Consider the following 16,573-nt stretch of genomic DNA (forward strand, 5'->3'; position numbering starts at 1 on the left):
TTAAATCTTATTGATGATAAAACATTTGGAGGAAAATATATTTTATGCAAAGATTTTGCTGATCAAATGAAACATGAGTTTGAAATGTCAATGTTTGGAGAAATCAAATTTTTTGTTGAATTGCATGTACATCAATTGAAGCATGGCATATTTGTGACCCAATCAAAATACATCAAGGAGACACTCAAGACATTTGGATTAGAAGACTCAAAACTAGTCAGCACACCAATGGTAATAAGACATAAGACAATGAATAGATCAATGATTGGAAAGTTGTAGTATGTTGTACATAGTAGACTAGACATTGCATTAACTGTTGGAATAGTAGCAAGATTTTTTGCAAATCCAAGAGAAAATCATCTAATGACAGTAAAGAGAATACTCAGGTACCTAAAAGGAACTGATGACTTTGGTTTGTACTACAAGAAGAGTGAAAACTTTGAGCTAAGAGTCTACACTGATGCAAATTGGGGAGGCAATATTGATGATAGAAAAAGCACCAGTGGAGAAGCACTTTTCTTGGGAAGAAGATTGATTACTTGGACCAATAAAAAGCAAAGTTGTACCTCATAGTCAATGGCAGAAGTTGAACATGTTGCTATAGCTATCAATTGCACTAATATTATATGGATCAAACATCTATTGTAAGGTATGAAGGAATAGGTAAATGATCATGTGATACTCTATTGTGATAATACAAGTGCCATCAACATATCAAAGAATCTTGTAATGCATGCCAAACCAAACACATTTCAATTAAGGATCACTATGTAAGAGAATTGGTGGAAGACAAACAAGTGAAGTTGGAATATGTAAGCTCAAAGGAACAAACTGCTAACATCTTCACAAAAGCACTACCTAAAGATGCTTCTGAGTATCTTAGAGGTGAGTTAGGGGTGATACCCCTAGCTAAGGCTGCTTGAAGCAAAAGCAAGACTGCCCTGCATCAATTGAGTTGATTGTTGAAATATTACACATTGATGCAAAGGATACTTACTTTAGAATTTTGTCGTGAAGTAATTAAAGTGCTAAAGATTCAAATTGGTCACAAGCAAGGTGATAGAGGGAGAAATTGAAAGAACCTACAAAAGCTATACATGCATGATAAGATGCTGAAATAGTATGTCTTTGGCATTTTTGTCAAAGAGGAAGAAGTAGCAAGAAACTGATCAACAACATTCAATTAGATAAAGGGAGAAGATCAAGAATGAAAAAGAATGAAGATTGAGGGAGAAAATGCAAAAATTGATCAACAGTTGAGGAAGAAGATGAAGAAGAATGGAGGAATTGAGCAGATTTATGGATAGAGAAAGAGGCAGTTAGACACTAGAATAGCAGAAGATGAAGTATTGCATATAGAGGGAGCAAATTTAAGAAGGAAGAAATGAAAGAAAGGATACAACAGCTAAGAGGGAGAGGTATAGAGGAAGAAATTGTGTAATCCAATTTTCTCTTTGGCATTTAACTTACTGTTCTAACCTAGTTAGCATTTTGATAACATGGTTGAATAGTTTGGTCTGATGGTTGATCAGTTTCATTTTCCATCAATGCTAAAGAGGGAGATTGTTGGAAATTTGATTGAAAAGATCATTGTGAGAAGAAGATTGATTGAAAGAGGGAGAATTTTTGTTAAAAGAATGCTTTCAATCATTGTTTTTTCATTGATGTCAAACCTAATATTTGTAGGAATGACATAATTGATTGATGAAGAGGATTTAATCAACAAGATGTAACAAGAGCACCTAAGAAAAAGGTTGATTCATGGTTTTGCAATGAAGTGCAAGGATAAGTTAAGACATTGGTTAAATGATGTATTGATAACATACTCAAAGATACAGAGGTTGGCCACACTTAGAAACATTAGAAGTATAAGTTGTAACAATGTTAACTACAAAGCTTAAACTAAGTTCATCAGTGGGTGCCAAGCAAGCTAGTTTAAGCTGAGTAAATTTTCAGTTGGAGCCGAACAACTGAAAAAACTAGTTGATGCCAAGTGAAGTTCAGGTGCTAAGTAAAGTTCAAGTGTTGAGTGATATAGAAGGAGCCAAGAAAGCAAAAAAAAATTACTGGATGTTGAGTAAGACAATAGGTGTTGAGCATTAGTAAAACACAGTTGATGCCAAGTAGCATAGTATGTGTCGAGCACTAGAATTTCAATAGTGTTGAACTACTACATTATTGGAAATGTCAAAGATTTGCCATATCTGAGCTAAAAAAGTTGTTAGCTTGAATTTTGTGAACCATTTGGAGGATAAGGATGATGAGCTGGTGGCACAGAATTCTATGTAAATCATTTTTGAGAAAATTCAAGAGGACTATTCATGATGTTTCTAGAAGGAACAAAATATGGGTTAGATTCAATGAATCCTACCTAATCCATACAAATTGAAATTAAAGGAGGGAAGAATTAAGTGGGAAAAGAAATTCTAGACTTCTATTTAAGGAGTCATAGGCCAAGAAGCAAGAGCTGCTGGAGTGCAAAAGATTGCAAAGTGGTTGAAAGGGTGTCAAAGAGAAGATAGAACAGAGCACAAAGACTCTACTTCAATAAGTGGTTAGAGAGAAATGATTGCACTAGTACATTGAGCAGACTAAAGGAGACAAAGCTTCTAAGGAGGACAAGCTGTTAAAGCTGCAAAGACTAAAATCTAGGCAATGTTATGAGCTGAGAAGTGATCTAAAATTTTCAAGTTAAGTTGTACACTATAATCAAGTCAACACCCCTTATTGTTACTCTCCAGAAATTGTATCAGTTAGGGTAAAAATCCTATGGACTTAGGTTGGTTTAATATCCATTTGTAAATCCTTTAATAGGGTGGCATTCTAAGTGAACGTTTTAAAGTCCTCTAACTAGGCTCACTTCTAATAGGGTGGTTAAATTATTTAACCAAGTCACATTTAATAGTGTGTTGTAGTTTTTAATAGGGCAAGCCTTTCATAGGGCATCACTTTAGAAGAGTGAGAATTGAGTAGCATGTTATTGGTGGTTTTTCCCAAATTGGGTTTCCATGTAAATCACTATGTTATGTGTTGATCTTTTTATGTGTTATGCTTGCATGTTGATTTATAGTAACTTGTTGAATAGGAAAGTTAAAGCTTGGATGAATAAATAGTTTGTTGGGCACATTTTACTTGATAAAAATTTTGAATTGGATATTTGGACCTTGAATAAGCATTTCTAACTATTGGTATCACAACCATCTGCTGATTTAGTTTCAAGGTACTAGAAGCAGGAAGATCAAGATGTCTAAGAGAGAAGTTCCCAAGCTCAATAAAGACAACTTTTTTGCATGGCAGAGCTTGATGAAATTACACCTTGGATCAATAGGTGATTATGCAAAAACCTCAATTGGAGTGGAGCATGTAGATCTAGCTGGACCCCTCTCTGCAGATGATTTGAACAAAAGGAAGGAGCACAATCAAGCAATGTTAAAGATTGCCTCTACACTTGGTTATGCTGAATTTGATGATATAAAAGGATGTGATACTACACTTGAAGTATGGAAAGCCCTAACAAATACCTATGGAGGAGATCAGAATGTTTAGAGAGCAAAGAGAGAAAGCCTCAAAGGAAATTTTGATGACATGAAAATGGAGGAAGGTGAAAATGTTTCTCAATATGGCTCTAGAATGAAAGAAGTGGTAAGTACAATAAGAAGTCTGGGTGGCCAATTGGAAGAAGAGACTGTCAATAGAAAATACCTAAGAACTTTGTTTCCTATCTATGCTATTAGAGTTTTAGCCATTCAAGAGTTAAGGTGTGTACAAGGAAACACACTAACCTTTGAAGGAATAGTGGGAAGACTTATTGCATTTGAATTGTCCAACTTTGACAACTATAGACCTAAGAACCTTGAATCTACTTTCAAGGCCAAGCTGACATTGAAAGACACTTAGGGGTGACATCAAAGAAGAAGAGTAGAAAAGGAAAACATGCATCCAATGAAAACAACACATATGAGGAAGATGTGGAACAACTGAAAGCACTATTGGCTAGAAGATTCCATAGAGGAAAAGATAAATTCAAAGGTAAGCTCCCTATCATTTGTTTCAATTACAATTAAGTAGGACATATTGTTGCAAGGTGTACACAGAAGAAAAACTAAAAAGAAGGAAACAAGTACAAGAACAACATAGAAGATGATAGTAGAGATTACAAGGACAAAGGCAAAAGATGTTACATTGTTGAAGAGGATTCTAATGAGAATGATAATGAAGTAGTCTATGTGGCCATGAAGGATGAATTAGATGAAGATGAACATGAGGAAACATCACTAGTAACTTGTTTGAACAAGAATGACAAGTGGATCATAGACAGTGGATGCTCACATCACATGACATGAGATAAAAGTAAGTTTATTACCTTTACTTAGTATGATGGAAATAGTGTTAGATTTGGAAATGATGCTCCATTTCAAATCAAAGGGATAGGTTCAATTAAACTTATAGAGAAGATCTCACGTGATAATGCATACTATGTTGAAGGATTGAACTACAAATTGTTGAGTGTATCACAACTAGGCAATGTAGGTTGCAAAGTAGAATTTGGAAAAAAAACTACCAAAATCTATGACACTGACGGAAATCTAATAGAAAAAGGTGAACAAATCAAAAGTAATCTGCTTTATCTAGATATGCAGGATGCAACTTGTCTTGTTGTTATACTTGATGATGTGTGGTATGGCATAAAAAACTGTGTCATGTTAACTTTGACAATTTGATTAGCATCAGCAAAAAGAAAAAAGATAGAGGGTTGCCTAAATTGAAGAAACCTAAAAACACAATGTACAAATAATGTCAACTAGGGAAGATGACTAAGTCTAGTTTCAAAAGCAAAACATACACTTCCAAAGAAGTACTAGAGCTAGTCCATATAGACTTATGTGGTTCAATAGAAGTGCAAAGCTACCTAGGAGATAGATTCATAATGCTATTTGTAGATGACTATTCAAGAATGATGACTGTCATGATTTTAAAAAAAAAAATTTGATGCACTTTAAATGTTTAAGTGGTATTTAGCTAGAGTTGAGAAAGAAATGGGAAAGAGTCTGAAGTGCCTAAGGTTAGATAGAGGAGGAGAGTTTACATCAAAAGAATTTGAGATATTCTATAATGATAAAGGAATCAAGAGACAAACATCAGCACCAAGAACTCCCCCACAAAATGGTATTGCTGAAAGAAGGAATAGATTAGTAATAGACTATGGTAGAACCTTGATGATGGAGGGAAAATGTTGCTCTTAAGTACTAGAGAGAATTTGTAAGTACTATTGTTTACACTCTAAATAGAGTCCAAGTCAAGAAAGGAACAACTACAACACCTTTTGAACTATGGTATGGTGACTCACCTAATGTAAAAAATTTCAAAGTATTTGGTTGTAAATGCTATATTCTTAAAGATACTAGAAATGGCAAGTTTGATGCAAAAAGAGATGAAGGCATATTCCTTGGATACTCCACTAGAAGTAAGACATATAAGTGTTTGAATACTAACACTAACAAGATTGTGGAGAGTACAAATTTAAATTCTGATGAGCATGCAGAATTCCAAGTTGATGAAAGTAAGAAATCAGAAGATTATAGATATTTTGTATACTTCTATGAAGGAATGACTATTGAAGATAATGCTGCCAATCAATTTGAGAATCAATAACAAATTTCAGTATCAGCTGAGTCACAACTAGTGAATGCCAAGCTACATTCAAAAGCTAAGTTGTAGAATGAAGAAAATGCACATTTTGATTCTGAAAATAATAGAAATGAAAGAGATGATGAAGTACTAGATGGAGAAAAGCAAAATGACTCTAAAGCTAAAAGATCAAACATGGATAGAAGGACAGAACCAAGACTAGCCAAGTATGTAAGGAGACATCACCCTGCAGATCAAATCATTGGTGACAAGGATGCCAAACCAATGACAAGGAATAGACTAAGGAATGAATCATGCTTACTAAGAAAGGTTGAGCACAAAATAGTGAAAGATGGACTACAAGATGATGATTGGTATAAAGCTATGGAAGAAGAGATGGACCAGATTGAGAAGAACAAAACCTAGTCCCTAGTTCCTAGACTAGCTGATAAGAATGTAATTGGTACCAAATGGGTTTTTAGAAAAAAAAAAAAAAACTTGATGAGAAGGGTGAGATAACAAGAAACAAGGCTAGACTAGTTTGCAAAGGCTATGCACAAGAAGAAGTACTGGATTATGGGGAAACATTTGCCCCTATTGCAAGAATGGAAGGAGTAAGAACATTTCTTGCTTATGCTACTTACAAAGGTTTTAAAGTCTACCAAATGGATATAAAGTTTGCTTTTCCATATGGTATACCAGAAGAGGAAGTCTACATAGAACAACTAGAGGGATTTGTTGAAGACAACAACAAGGATATGGTCTGCAAACTGCATAAGACACTCTATAGTTTGAAAAAAGCACCTACAACATGGTATGAGAGACTACACAAATATCTTCTAAAGGTAGGATTTGAGAGAATAGATGACAACAACAACTTGTATATCAAGGTAGAAAAAGGTAAAGCCATTTTGATATCTAAAATCTTTGTTGATGATATAATATTTGGAAGAAAAGATATTTTATGTAAAGATTTTGCTAATCAAATGAAACATGAGTTTGAAATGTCAATGTTTGGAGAAATCAAATTCTTTGTTGGAAATCAAGTACATCAATTGAAGCATGACATATTTGTGACCCAACCAAAATATATCAAGGAGATACTCAAGACATTTGGATTAGAAGACTCAAAACCAATCAGCACACCAATGGTAACATGACATAAGCTATCAAAGAATAACGAGTCAGCTAAAGTGAATCAAACAATGTATAGATCAATGATTGGAAAGTTGCAGTATGTTATACATAGTAGACCAGACATTGCATTAGCTATTGGAATAGTAGCAAGTTTTTTTTGCAAATCTAAGAGAAAATCATCTAATGGCAGTAAAGAGAATATTGAGACTCCTAAAAGGAACTGATGACTTTGGTTTGTACTATAAGAAGAGTGAAAATTTTGAGCTAAGAGCCTACACTGATGCAGATTAAGGAAGCAATATTGATGATAGAAAAAGCACCAGTGGAGGAGCACTTTTCTTTGGAAGAAGATTGATTACTTGGACTGATAAAAAGAAAAGTTGTACCTCACAGTCAATGGCAAAAGCTAGATATGTTGCTACTGCTATCAATTGCACTAATATTGTATGGATCAAACATTTATTGCAAGGTATGAAGGAAGAGGTAATTGATCTTGTGATAATACAAGTGCCATCAACATATCAAAGAATCATGTAATGCATGCCAAAACCAAGCACATTTCAATTAAGTATCACTATGTAAGAGAATTGGTGAAAGACAAACAAGTGAAGCTAGAATATGTAAGCTCAAAGGAACAAATTGTTGACATCTTTACAAAAGCACTACCTAAAGCTGTTTTTGAGTATCTTAGAGGTAAGTTAGGGGTGATACCTCCAGCCAAGGCTTCTTGAAGCAAAAGCAAGACTACCCTACATCAAATGAGTTGATTGTTGAAATATTACACATTGATGCATAGGATACTTACTTTAGGATTTTTTTCCTGAAGTAACTAAAGTGTTGAAGATTCAAATCAGTCACAAGCAAGGTGAAAAAGTGAGAAATTGAGAGAACCTAAAAATGCTATACTTGCATGATGAGATGCTAAAATAGTACGTCTTTGGCATTATTGTCAAGGAGAGTGAAGTAGGAACAAACTAATCAACAAAATTCAATTGGATAAAGGGAGAAGATAAAGAATGAAGATTGAGGGAGAAAATGTAGAAACTGATCAATAGTTGAGGGAGAAGATGAAGAAGAATGTAGGAACTAATCATATTTATGGATAGAGAAAGAAGTAGTTAGACACCAGAATAGTAGAAGATGAAGTATTGTATATAGAGGGAGCAAATGTAAGAAGGAAGAAAGGAAAGAAAGGATACAACAACTAAGAGGGAGAAGTAGAGAGGAAGAAATTGTGTAATCCAATTTTCTTTTTGGCATTTGACTTACTATTCTAACTTGGTTAGCATTTTGATAACATGGTTCAATAGTTTGGTCTAATGGTTGATCAGCTTAGTTTTCCATCAATGCCAAAGAGGGAGATTGTTGGAAATTTGATTGAAAAGATCATTGTGAGAAGAAGATTGATTCAAAGAGGGAGAATTTTTGTTAAAAGAATGTTTTCAATCATTATTTTTTCATTGATGTTAAACCTACTATTTTTAGGAATGATAATTGCTTATAAGATCCAAGTACTATCACTTAGTTGATTGATGAAGAGGATTTAGTCAACAAGATGTAACAAGAGCACCTAAGGGAAAGGTTGAGTTATGGTTTTGCAATGAAGTGCAAGGATTAGTTAAGACATTGGTTAAATGGTTTTTTGATAACATACTCAAAGATACAGAGGTTGGCCACACTTAGAAAAATTAGAAGTATAAGTTGTAACAAGGTTAATTGCAAAGCTACACTAAGTTCATCAGTGAGTGCCGACCAAGCTAGTTTAAGCTAAGCAAATTTTCAATTAGAGCCAAACAAATGAAAAATCTAGTTGATGCCGAGTGAACTTCAAGTGTTGAGTGAAGTTCCAGTGCCGAGTGATATAGAAGGAGCCAAGCAAACAAAAAGACTTTAGTAGATGCCAAGTAACACAATAGGTGTCGAGCATCAGTAAAACACAGTTAATGGTGAGTAACACAATATTCTTCATGATGTTTCTAAAAGGAACAAAATATGGGTTAGATTCAATGAATCCTACCTAATCCATATGAATTGAAATTAAAAGAGGGAAGAATTGAGTAAGTGATCTAAATTTTGCAATTTAAGTTGTACATTGTAATCAAGTCAAAACCCCTTATTGTTTCTCTCTAGCAATTGTATCAGTTATGGTAAAAATATTATGGACTTAGGTTGGTTTAATAGCCATTTTTAAATTCTTTAATAGGGTGGCATTCCAAGTGGATTTTCTAAAGTCCTCTAACCAGACCCACTTCTAATAGGGTGGTTAAATCCTTTAACCAGGTCACATTTAATAGTGTGTTTTAGCCTTTAATAGGGTAGGCCTTTCACAAGGAATCACTTTAGAAGAGTGAGAATTGAGTAGCATGTTATTGGTGGTTTTTCCCAAATTGGGTTTTCATGTAAATCACTATGTTATGTGTTGATCTTTTTATGTGTTATGCTTGCATGTTGATTTATAGTAACTTGTTGAATAGGAAAGTTAAAGCTTGGATGAATAAATTGTTTGATGGGCACATTTTACTTGATGAAAAGTTTGAATTGGACATTTGTACCTTGAATAACTAATTCACTCCCCCCCCAGTTATTCTAAAGCATTTCTAACAACTTGATGCTTCTTGATTGAATTTATCTTTGCATGTCAACAAGGATATTCTTCTTATCCTTCTAATTTGCTTCCACTTGGCATCATCAAATCTTCATCAATTATGTTCCACTATGCTCTTCTTTCTAATCCTCAACTTGACTTTATATTTATATCTTTCATATTGTCAAGTTGGCTTGAATACAACTTAGAATAATTAATATTCATCTTCTTAGTCAACTAGAACCAATAGACAAATCAATTGAACTCAATATGCTAGAATAAGAAAATCCTTTGTTAGTCGACCCTACTTAGTAGACACTAACCCAAAAATGGTTTTCCTATGTTAACCAAGTGAACTTGGTTAACACTATATATTGACAAAATTCCTTTGGTAACTGAGTGAGCTTAGTTAACATGAATCCAGGAGGCAGTTTTAACTCAACTTTCATAAAATTTCCTTTGATGCCTGAGTGAACTTGGTAGACACTATTTTCTAAACTAGGCAAATTCTGGAATGCTTGGCAAACATAGGAAACTATCTTCAGTGCTTGAGTGAACTATAACATCAAAGACAATAAACAATTAATCAATTGTGTTCAACAGCCTAATGGTACTGATATTAAATCATTCTTTGGTCTACTAGCTTACTAGTGTTAAGAAGGTAAAAAAATCAAATATATGTTGAGAAGATAATGCACTCTCAGTATTTTCAGGCCTTCAAGAGGCCTATTTTCAAGTACTTGGTAACTCTAACTCTACATTATGATTTCTAGACAAAATTTGCTGCAATTCATGCCCAAAGCTTGTACAAGAGCATCTTTTAGAGGTAATTTTCAATACACTAAGATCTCATTTTCGAACCCTAGAAGAAAGAGAAATAGATTATCTATATTACCAGCTAGGAGTATAGTAGTATCATGTACACTATCAAGATCTATTTCCACTGCTCCTGTTGACAGATCATAGCCTAGGTTGCCATCTTTTCATCTAAATAGATCATTATTCTATATGGCACAACCTAAAGCACATGCATTTTCCACCTTTAATGGTGGGAGTCCTCTCCTATTGGCTCAAAGATATTATATCCCAACATCATCTCTCAAAAGTATGCCTAATTTTACTTGTGAAACTTCCATCTCTCCTAGAGAACATATTCAAGAGATATAAAATATTTTTAATATACATGGCATTACAAAAGATGATTTTTTTGTTAAGCTTCTAGCTTCATCCTTAAAGGGAAAAGAATTACAATGGTAATGAGGTTTGCCTCATAACTCTATTAGTAATTGTGATGGGTTAGGAGTAGGACTTTGCAAACACTTTGAAGATAAAAGTGATCACCTATCACTTTTAGAGTAGCTTAAAACTATCAAGAGAGCCCCCCATGAATATATGACTAATTTTAATTATAGATTTCAAAATGCATGGGATAGAATACCTACTACAGTAAAGTTTTCCCATTGTACTACTTTCTTACATTACCTCAGAGCCTTTAATAGTGACATAGCCACCACAATGAAAACTATGGGAGGGAATATATACCTTAACAGATGCTAATGAGATTTCCATGAAGGCAAAAAATATGTTGATACAAAAAGGGAAGTTACCCCCAAGACATCCAATTCCTTTCTTTCTTGACATGCCCAATCATCAACCTACTATAGCCCCTATCCCTACCATATCTACAAGTCATCTCTTTGCTATTGTACCTTCAATGTCTACTTCAATATCCACATCTTCAAATGGAATAGATGAAATTAAGGATATGATGCAAAATATAGACAAGAAGTTACAAGGTCTAGAGAAGAATCTAGAGGATAGCTTCTTAATGATACAAATGATGAGTAACAAGGTGGTGACCCTAGAAAGGAAACAAGATCAAAATAATAAGCCTCCCCAATTTAAGTACCAAGGTCCTATACATAATAGGTCTCCAAACCAAAATCTAGGATATACTCTATATAATCATAATAGACCTATTGGCAATATCCCTACTGCAAATATAAACCCAAATATAGCTTTAGTCCCTCAAAATAACCTTGCTCAAGATCAAGATTTATGCCCTTCTTGTAACTATTCTTATGGATGTTGCATGTGTTAGAAGGTAGATTCTTACTTAGAATTTACTACACAAGAGAAAGCAAAAGGACAACAATATAATGTTAGTCAACCTACTGATGCTTCTCATCAACAATGGCAAGGTGATTTTTCTTTCAAGAACCATCATCTAGACAAACATTGTCATGCTAATCATGATGCTATAGCTCACAACACTAGAAGTAAGAGAGAATATGTTGGAGATTTTATCACCCCGCTAATTCAAGCTTCAACTTCAAATGTTGTTCCTCATGTACTAGTGATGAATGTATAATCCAATGTTGCTCCTCAACAAAGGCAAGATATGAGCAACAAGAAGTCTACTGAACCTTAGAATTCTCAAATTTAGCCACATATCCACGTAGCTCCCAAGGATTTAGTGAAATTAGCTAATAATCCTTTCAATGTGGCAGCTCAAATGAAAATGAATAATGTCAATATCTCTATATGGGATGTTGTTGCTGCTATACCATCACAAAAGAAGCTACTGCAATAAGAGCTAGAGAGTATAGAGATGAAGGATCAACCACCTAGAGAGGAGAATGCAAAAAGTTTGATGAAGCCAATAAAAGGGGGAAACAATTAATAAAATTAGGCCTCCTCCTTTTTATGTCTCTTTGATCATAGGAGATAAACTAGTCCATAATTGCATGATTGATTCAAGGGCTAGTAGTTTGGTAATGCCTAGAAGTGTAGCTGATCTCCTTGGCATCAAGTATGAACCAATGGTAGGGGATGTCCTTCAGTTAGATGGTAGCTCTATCAAGAATATAGGAGTCTTAAAAAATGTAAAGATGGCATTTCATGATTTCCCTAGTTGTAGTGTTACACAAGATATATTAGTAGCTAAGGTCAAACCCCATTTTGCCGTCTGTCTTTCTAGGGATTTCACTACACAAATTGGTGTCTATAATTCATCTTATTGATCTTATATGTTTTTTAGAACAAGGTATAGAACTAAATCTTCCATAAGATCGAAGCCTCTAGCCCTTAATCACATAGGGACCTACACCTTGAGTCCCATAAACATGAATTGCACTATTTTTTGAAGAAGAAGATAGAGATATAGAAAAAGAACCTACTACTTCTTTGGCAAAGGTGCATGATTATCTTTTGTATGAGTGGGCCATTGTTTATCAATTTGATCCAGTACAAGAAGCCCTGGAAACTGGTCTTGGCACATATTGCATATCAAAAAAGGACACTCCTATCCCTAATGTCATGAAGACACAAGAAAACATTGATGGACTATGGAGCATGTTCTTTGATGGCTCAAGGAATAAAAATGGCTTAGGGGATGGTATCATGCTTATTTCCCCTAAATTGGAGAAGTATTATTTCTCTTATAGACTCCAATTTAGCTACACCAATAATGTAGTAGAGTATGAGGCTCTGATCCAAGGTCTCTAACTTGTACAAAGGAGAGGAATCAAGACTCTAACAATATTCAAGGATAGTGAGTTAGTTGTAAATAAGGTTAGAAATCAAAAAATTACTAAGAAAAACCTCCTCAAAGTGTATGAACATAGGGTTTGGAATCTTCTTGAAGCTGGTTTTCAAGCATTCAACATCCAGAGTGTTCCTAACAAAGAAAATAAATATGCTGATAGACTTGTAGCAATAGGTTCTTATTATGATGTACCAGAGCATGTTGAGGATGAAAAGGATCAACACATTAGAATGGTTGTCATACCTACAACCCTTTGATTCTAATGTACAATTTGTCAATTTTCTATAAAATGAGGCAAAATTCTGAAAGAGGAACCAATCTAAGCTACAAGGCCAGTATGGTTATCAAATCATGAAATTTGGTTCAAAAAAGTTACACACAGGACTGATCACTTTGGAATGTATCTTCAACCTTGATGATCATGCAAGGAGCAGGGGTTTGAATCTAGCTACCAAAAAAGATGATTACATACAAGTTGCAATTGCTGACAGGAGGACTCTCAATTTGGGAAAGGTATGCTCTGAAGTTTAGAGAGAAAAAATTGTTCATTTATGTCAAGAGTTTAATGATGTATTTGCATGGACATGTGATGATTTAAAGGTTTTTGACTCAAGTTTGTTCCAACATACCATAGACTTAAATAGTGATGCAAAGCCTATTAGACAAAATCAAAGACCAGTCAATCCAAGAATTGAACCATTAATGAAAAAGGAGTTATCCAAGCTTATAAAAGCCAACATGATTTTTCCTATTAAATATTCTCCTTGGGTAGAAAACCTTGTTCATTTTAGGAAGAAAAGTAAAGAAATTAGACTATGTGTGAATTTTAGGGACCTTAATAGGGCTTCTCTTAAACATCACCATCCTCTCCCTTCCATGGAATAGATATTGTCCAAATTTAGTGGTGCAGAGACACTAGTACATTGGGGTTCATTTTTCAACCTTTATTGGTCAAAATTTTGACCCAGTTTTCGACCAAACTTTGGCCAACACATTGGTCGAGATTTTTCTAGTCAAAATTTCAACCAACCGGCTAGTTGGTCAAAATTTTGACCAATATGTTAGTCAAAAACTTTTGAAATTGTTGGCACATTTTATGCCAAGCATTGGTCAAAATTTTGACCAATGCTTGGTCAAATTTTTTTTGAGGCTCATAGTTATTGAGGTCCACTTTAGCAATGACACTTCTTGTGAATTTTTTGTCTAAAACCTTTCTAATGAGATAATGTGTTATGAGCTCTTCATCAGTTAGATGGAACATGAATCCAGGAGGCAGTTGTGCATCACCCATATCATAACTATAACTAAAGTTAAGAGCCTCTATTACTAAATTCTCTTCCCTATCACCCATATTCATTTGAATATATGGGTGATGCACAATTGCCTCCTAGATTCATGTTCCATCTAACTGATGAAGAGCTCATAACACATTATCTCATTAGAAAGGTTTTAGATGAAAATTTCATAGGAAGGGCCATTGCTGAAGTGGACCTCAATAACTGTGAGCCTTAAGGAGGGTTCAATTCCCTCCTTTAGTATTCACTATGCATGTAATCCCATACACCCATTTGATCTCAAATTATGATATGTACTGAATGTTGAGTGTCTGTGCTGAGTGCTCCAAAACCATCCATTTCATGGCTTCATTTGTACACAATGTCTTTCTAGTTTCTTTCTACTCGCACGCCCATTTCATTTCATATGATCATCTAAAAATTGTGTCACTCTAAGATCTCAATTATTTCCTCTTGATTGATCATCTCATAACTTCTAAATGAGAGCTTTGGGATAAGCTATAGGCATCCATCAAAATTTTGGCCAAATTTCAATCTAGGATATAGCACTAGAAGATATATTTCATGCCAGTCAAAAAATCTTCTTGGCCATGGCTTGGGGCAATATGAACCAGCCAGATGAATTCCACATTCATGTTTGATGGAGAAACCCTTCCTAAGAAAGGTGAGACATTTTTTGTTGACCGCTCAGTTGTTGTTCTCTTAAAGCTACATGCCAGAATTAGAAAAAAAAAATAGACTTGTGTTTAGAGTTGAATCTACTTCTGCTACACACTGATTTTTAAAAGCTACTGGAATAAACATATCTATTTAGGTTGCTCCTTCACACATATCTTTTAGCTCGTTGCTGCGTAGTCTTTTAGTCTTTATTTTTGGTTTTTCTAATGTTTTAGTATGGGCAACACCAAAATTGTATTTTCTCAAAAAATTTGCAAAACTCAAGGGGTAAGCATCAAGACTTCCCAAGAGGTGACTTATCTGGGAACTACTCCAACTAAGAATCATTAGCATTGTACAAGGATGGGTGACCATGTGATATATCATGATGTTTCACCCTTGTGAGCATCACCTAGATGCAATAGATGGCAGGTTGACCATTCATGTCCATAAGAACACAATTGACAAAATATGGATCAATGAGTTTGACTTGAAAGATACATAGTTGAATCCTGATAGAATAACATAAAAATCAGTCCTCTAAAATACGTATATATGATATCATTTTTTTGTATTGTATGTGTCTTCTTCCACACCATTCTATCGCTTTGTACATATGATGTTATTTTCATGTATTGTATTTGTCTTCCTCCACAACCATAGTAAATACCATATTGCAACATAAGATCTTTACATGTATGTCATACATAGAAACCCATAGAAATGCAAGAACAATTTTCTAATTGCAAAAAAAATGTTGTACAAAGATAATCTTCTGAATCTTAAATAGTGAAGAAAAGATATATTGAGACTAAGTCATGCGAAAGCCTCATATACAATTAGCTGATAAGCAGGATATGTCGATTGATCTACAATAGTATATCTACAAGCATGCTTAAACAAGAAGATGCCCTTATAAAAACTCAACCTTCCTAAGGATGCAGTTTCTTTATTGTCAAACAAGATTTCAACTTGATGTAATTTAATGACATTAAATATGCTCTATCACAAATCATGCAACACAAGAAGCAATTTGAATTGTAGAAAACCTTACAACAATTAGGAAGGTCCTAAAATCAGTCAAAATAATTATTCATATGCTTGCAATAATTAGCCTCAAAACAACATTCAAATGCTAATGAAAACTATTCAAAGTGTTGTAACAAGAATGGCATATTGAGCATAATAGTAAATTTAATAGTTGGGAAGTGACATAATATAAATGTACCTCTTCAAATATGGGCATTTTGGTAATTCTTTATGTCTTGTTAGATAAATACGTAATCATGTTTAGCAAACAGAAATCCAAAACTAGTAACATACTTTGAAAAAACCAAAAATTTCCCAATGCGGCGGGAATAAAAGAATCACTAATTTCAGTATCCCAATTTTTTTAAGTTCCATTCCATTAGAAGTGAGCTATTTGTGCATAGTAAACAACTTTGCCATGCCTCAGAGAATCATTTCAATATTATGATACATGTAAACATTATATCCATTGTGACACATATTTGAGGGAAATGAGAATAATTTAAGATACAAGATAGATAAATAGTCACTACCCAAACTCTATATTAAATTGATTCTGTATGAGGAACCATGCTATTAATTCACTCCCTAATATGTCTATTTGCTGTACCTAGCAAAGGAGCTAGCTATTAGCACATCACAAATTGTAGTTTCCCAATCACGTGTAAAAAGAATGATATGATTAGAGGTATGAGA

Source organism: Cupressus sempervirens, chromosome 3 (assembly GCF_028749045.1).
Source record: "Cupressus sempervirens isolate cs-2001-9-10 chromosome 3, ASM2874904v1, whole genome shotgun sequence".
In the NCBI taxonomy this organism is placed as follows: Eukaryota; Viridiplantae; Streptophyta; class Pinopsida; order Cupressales; family Cupressaceae; genus Cupressus; species Cupressus sempervirens.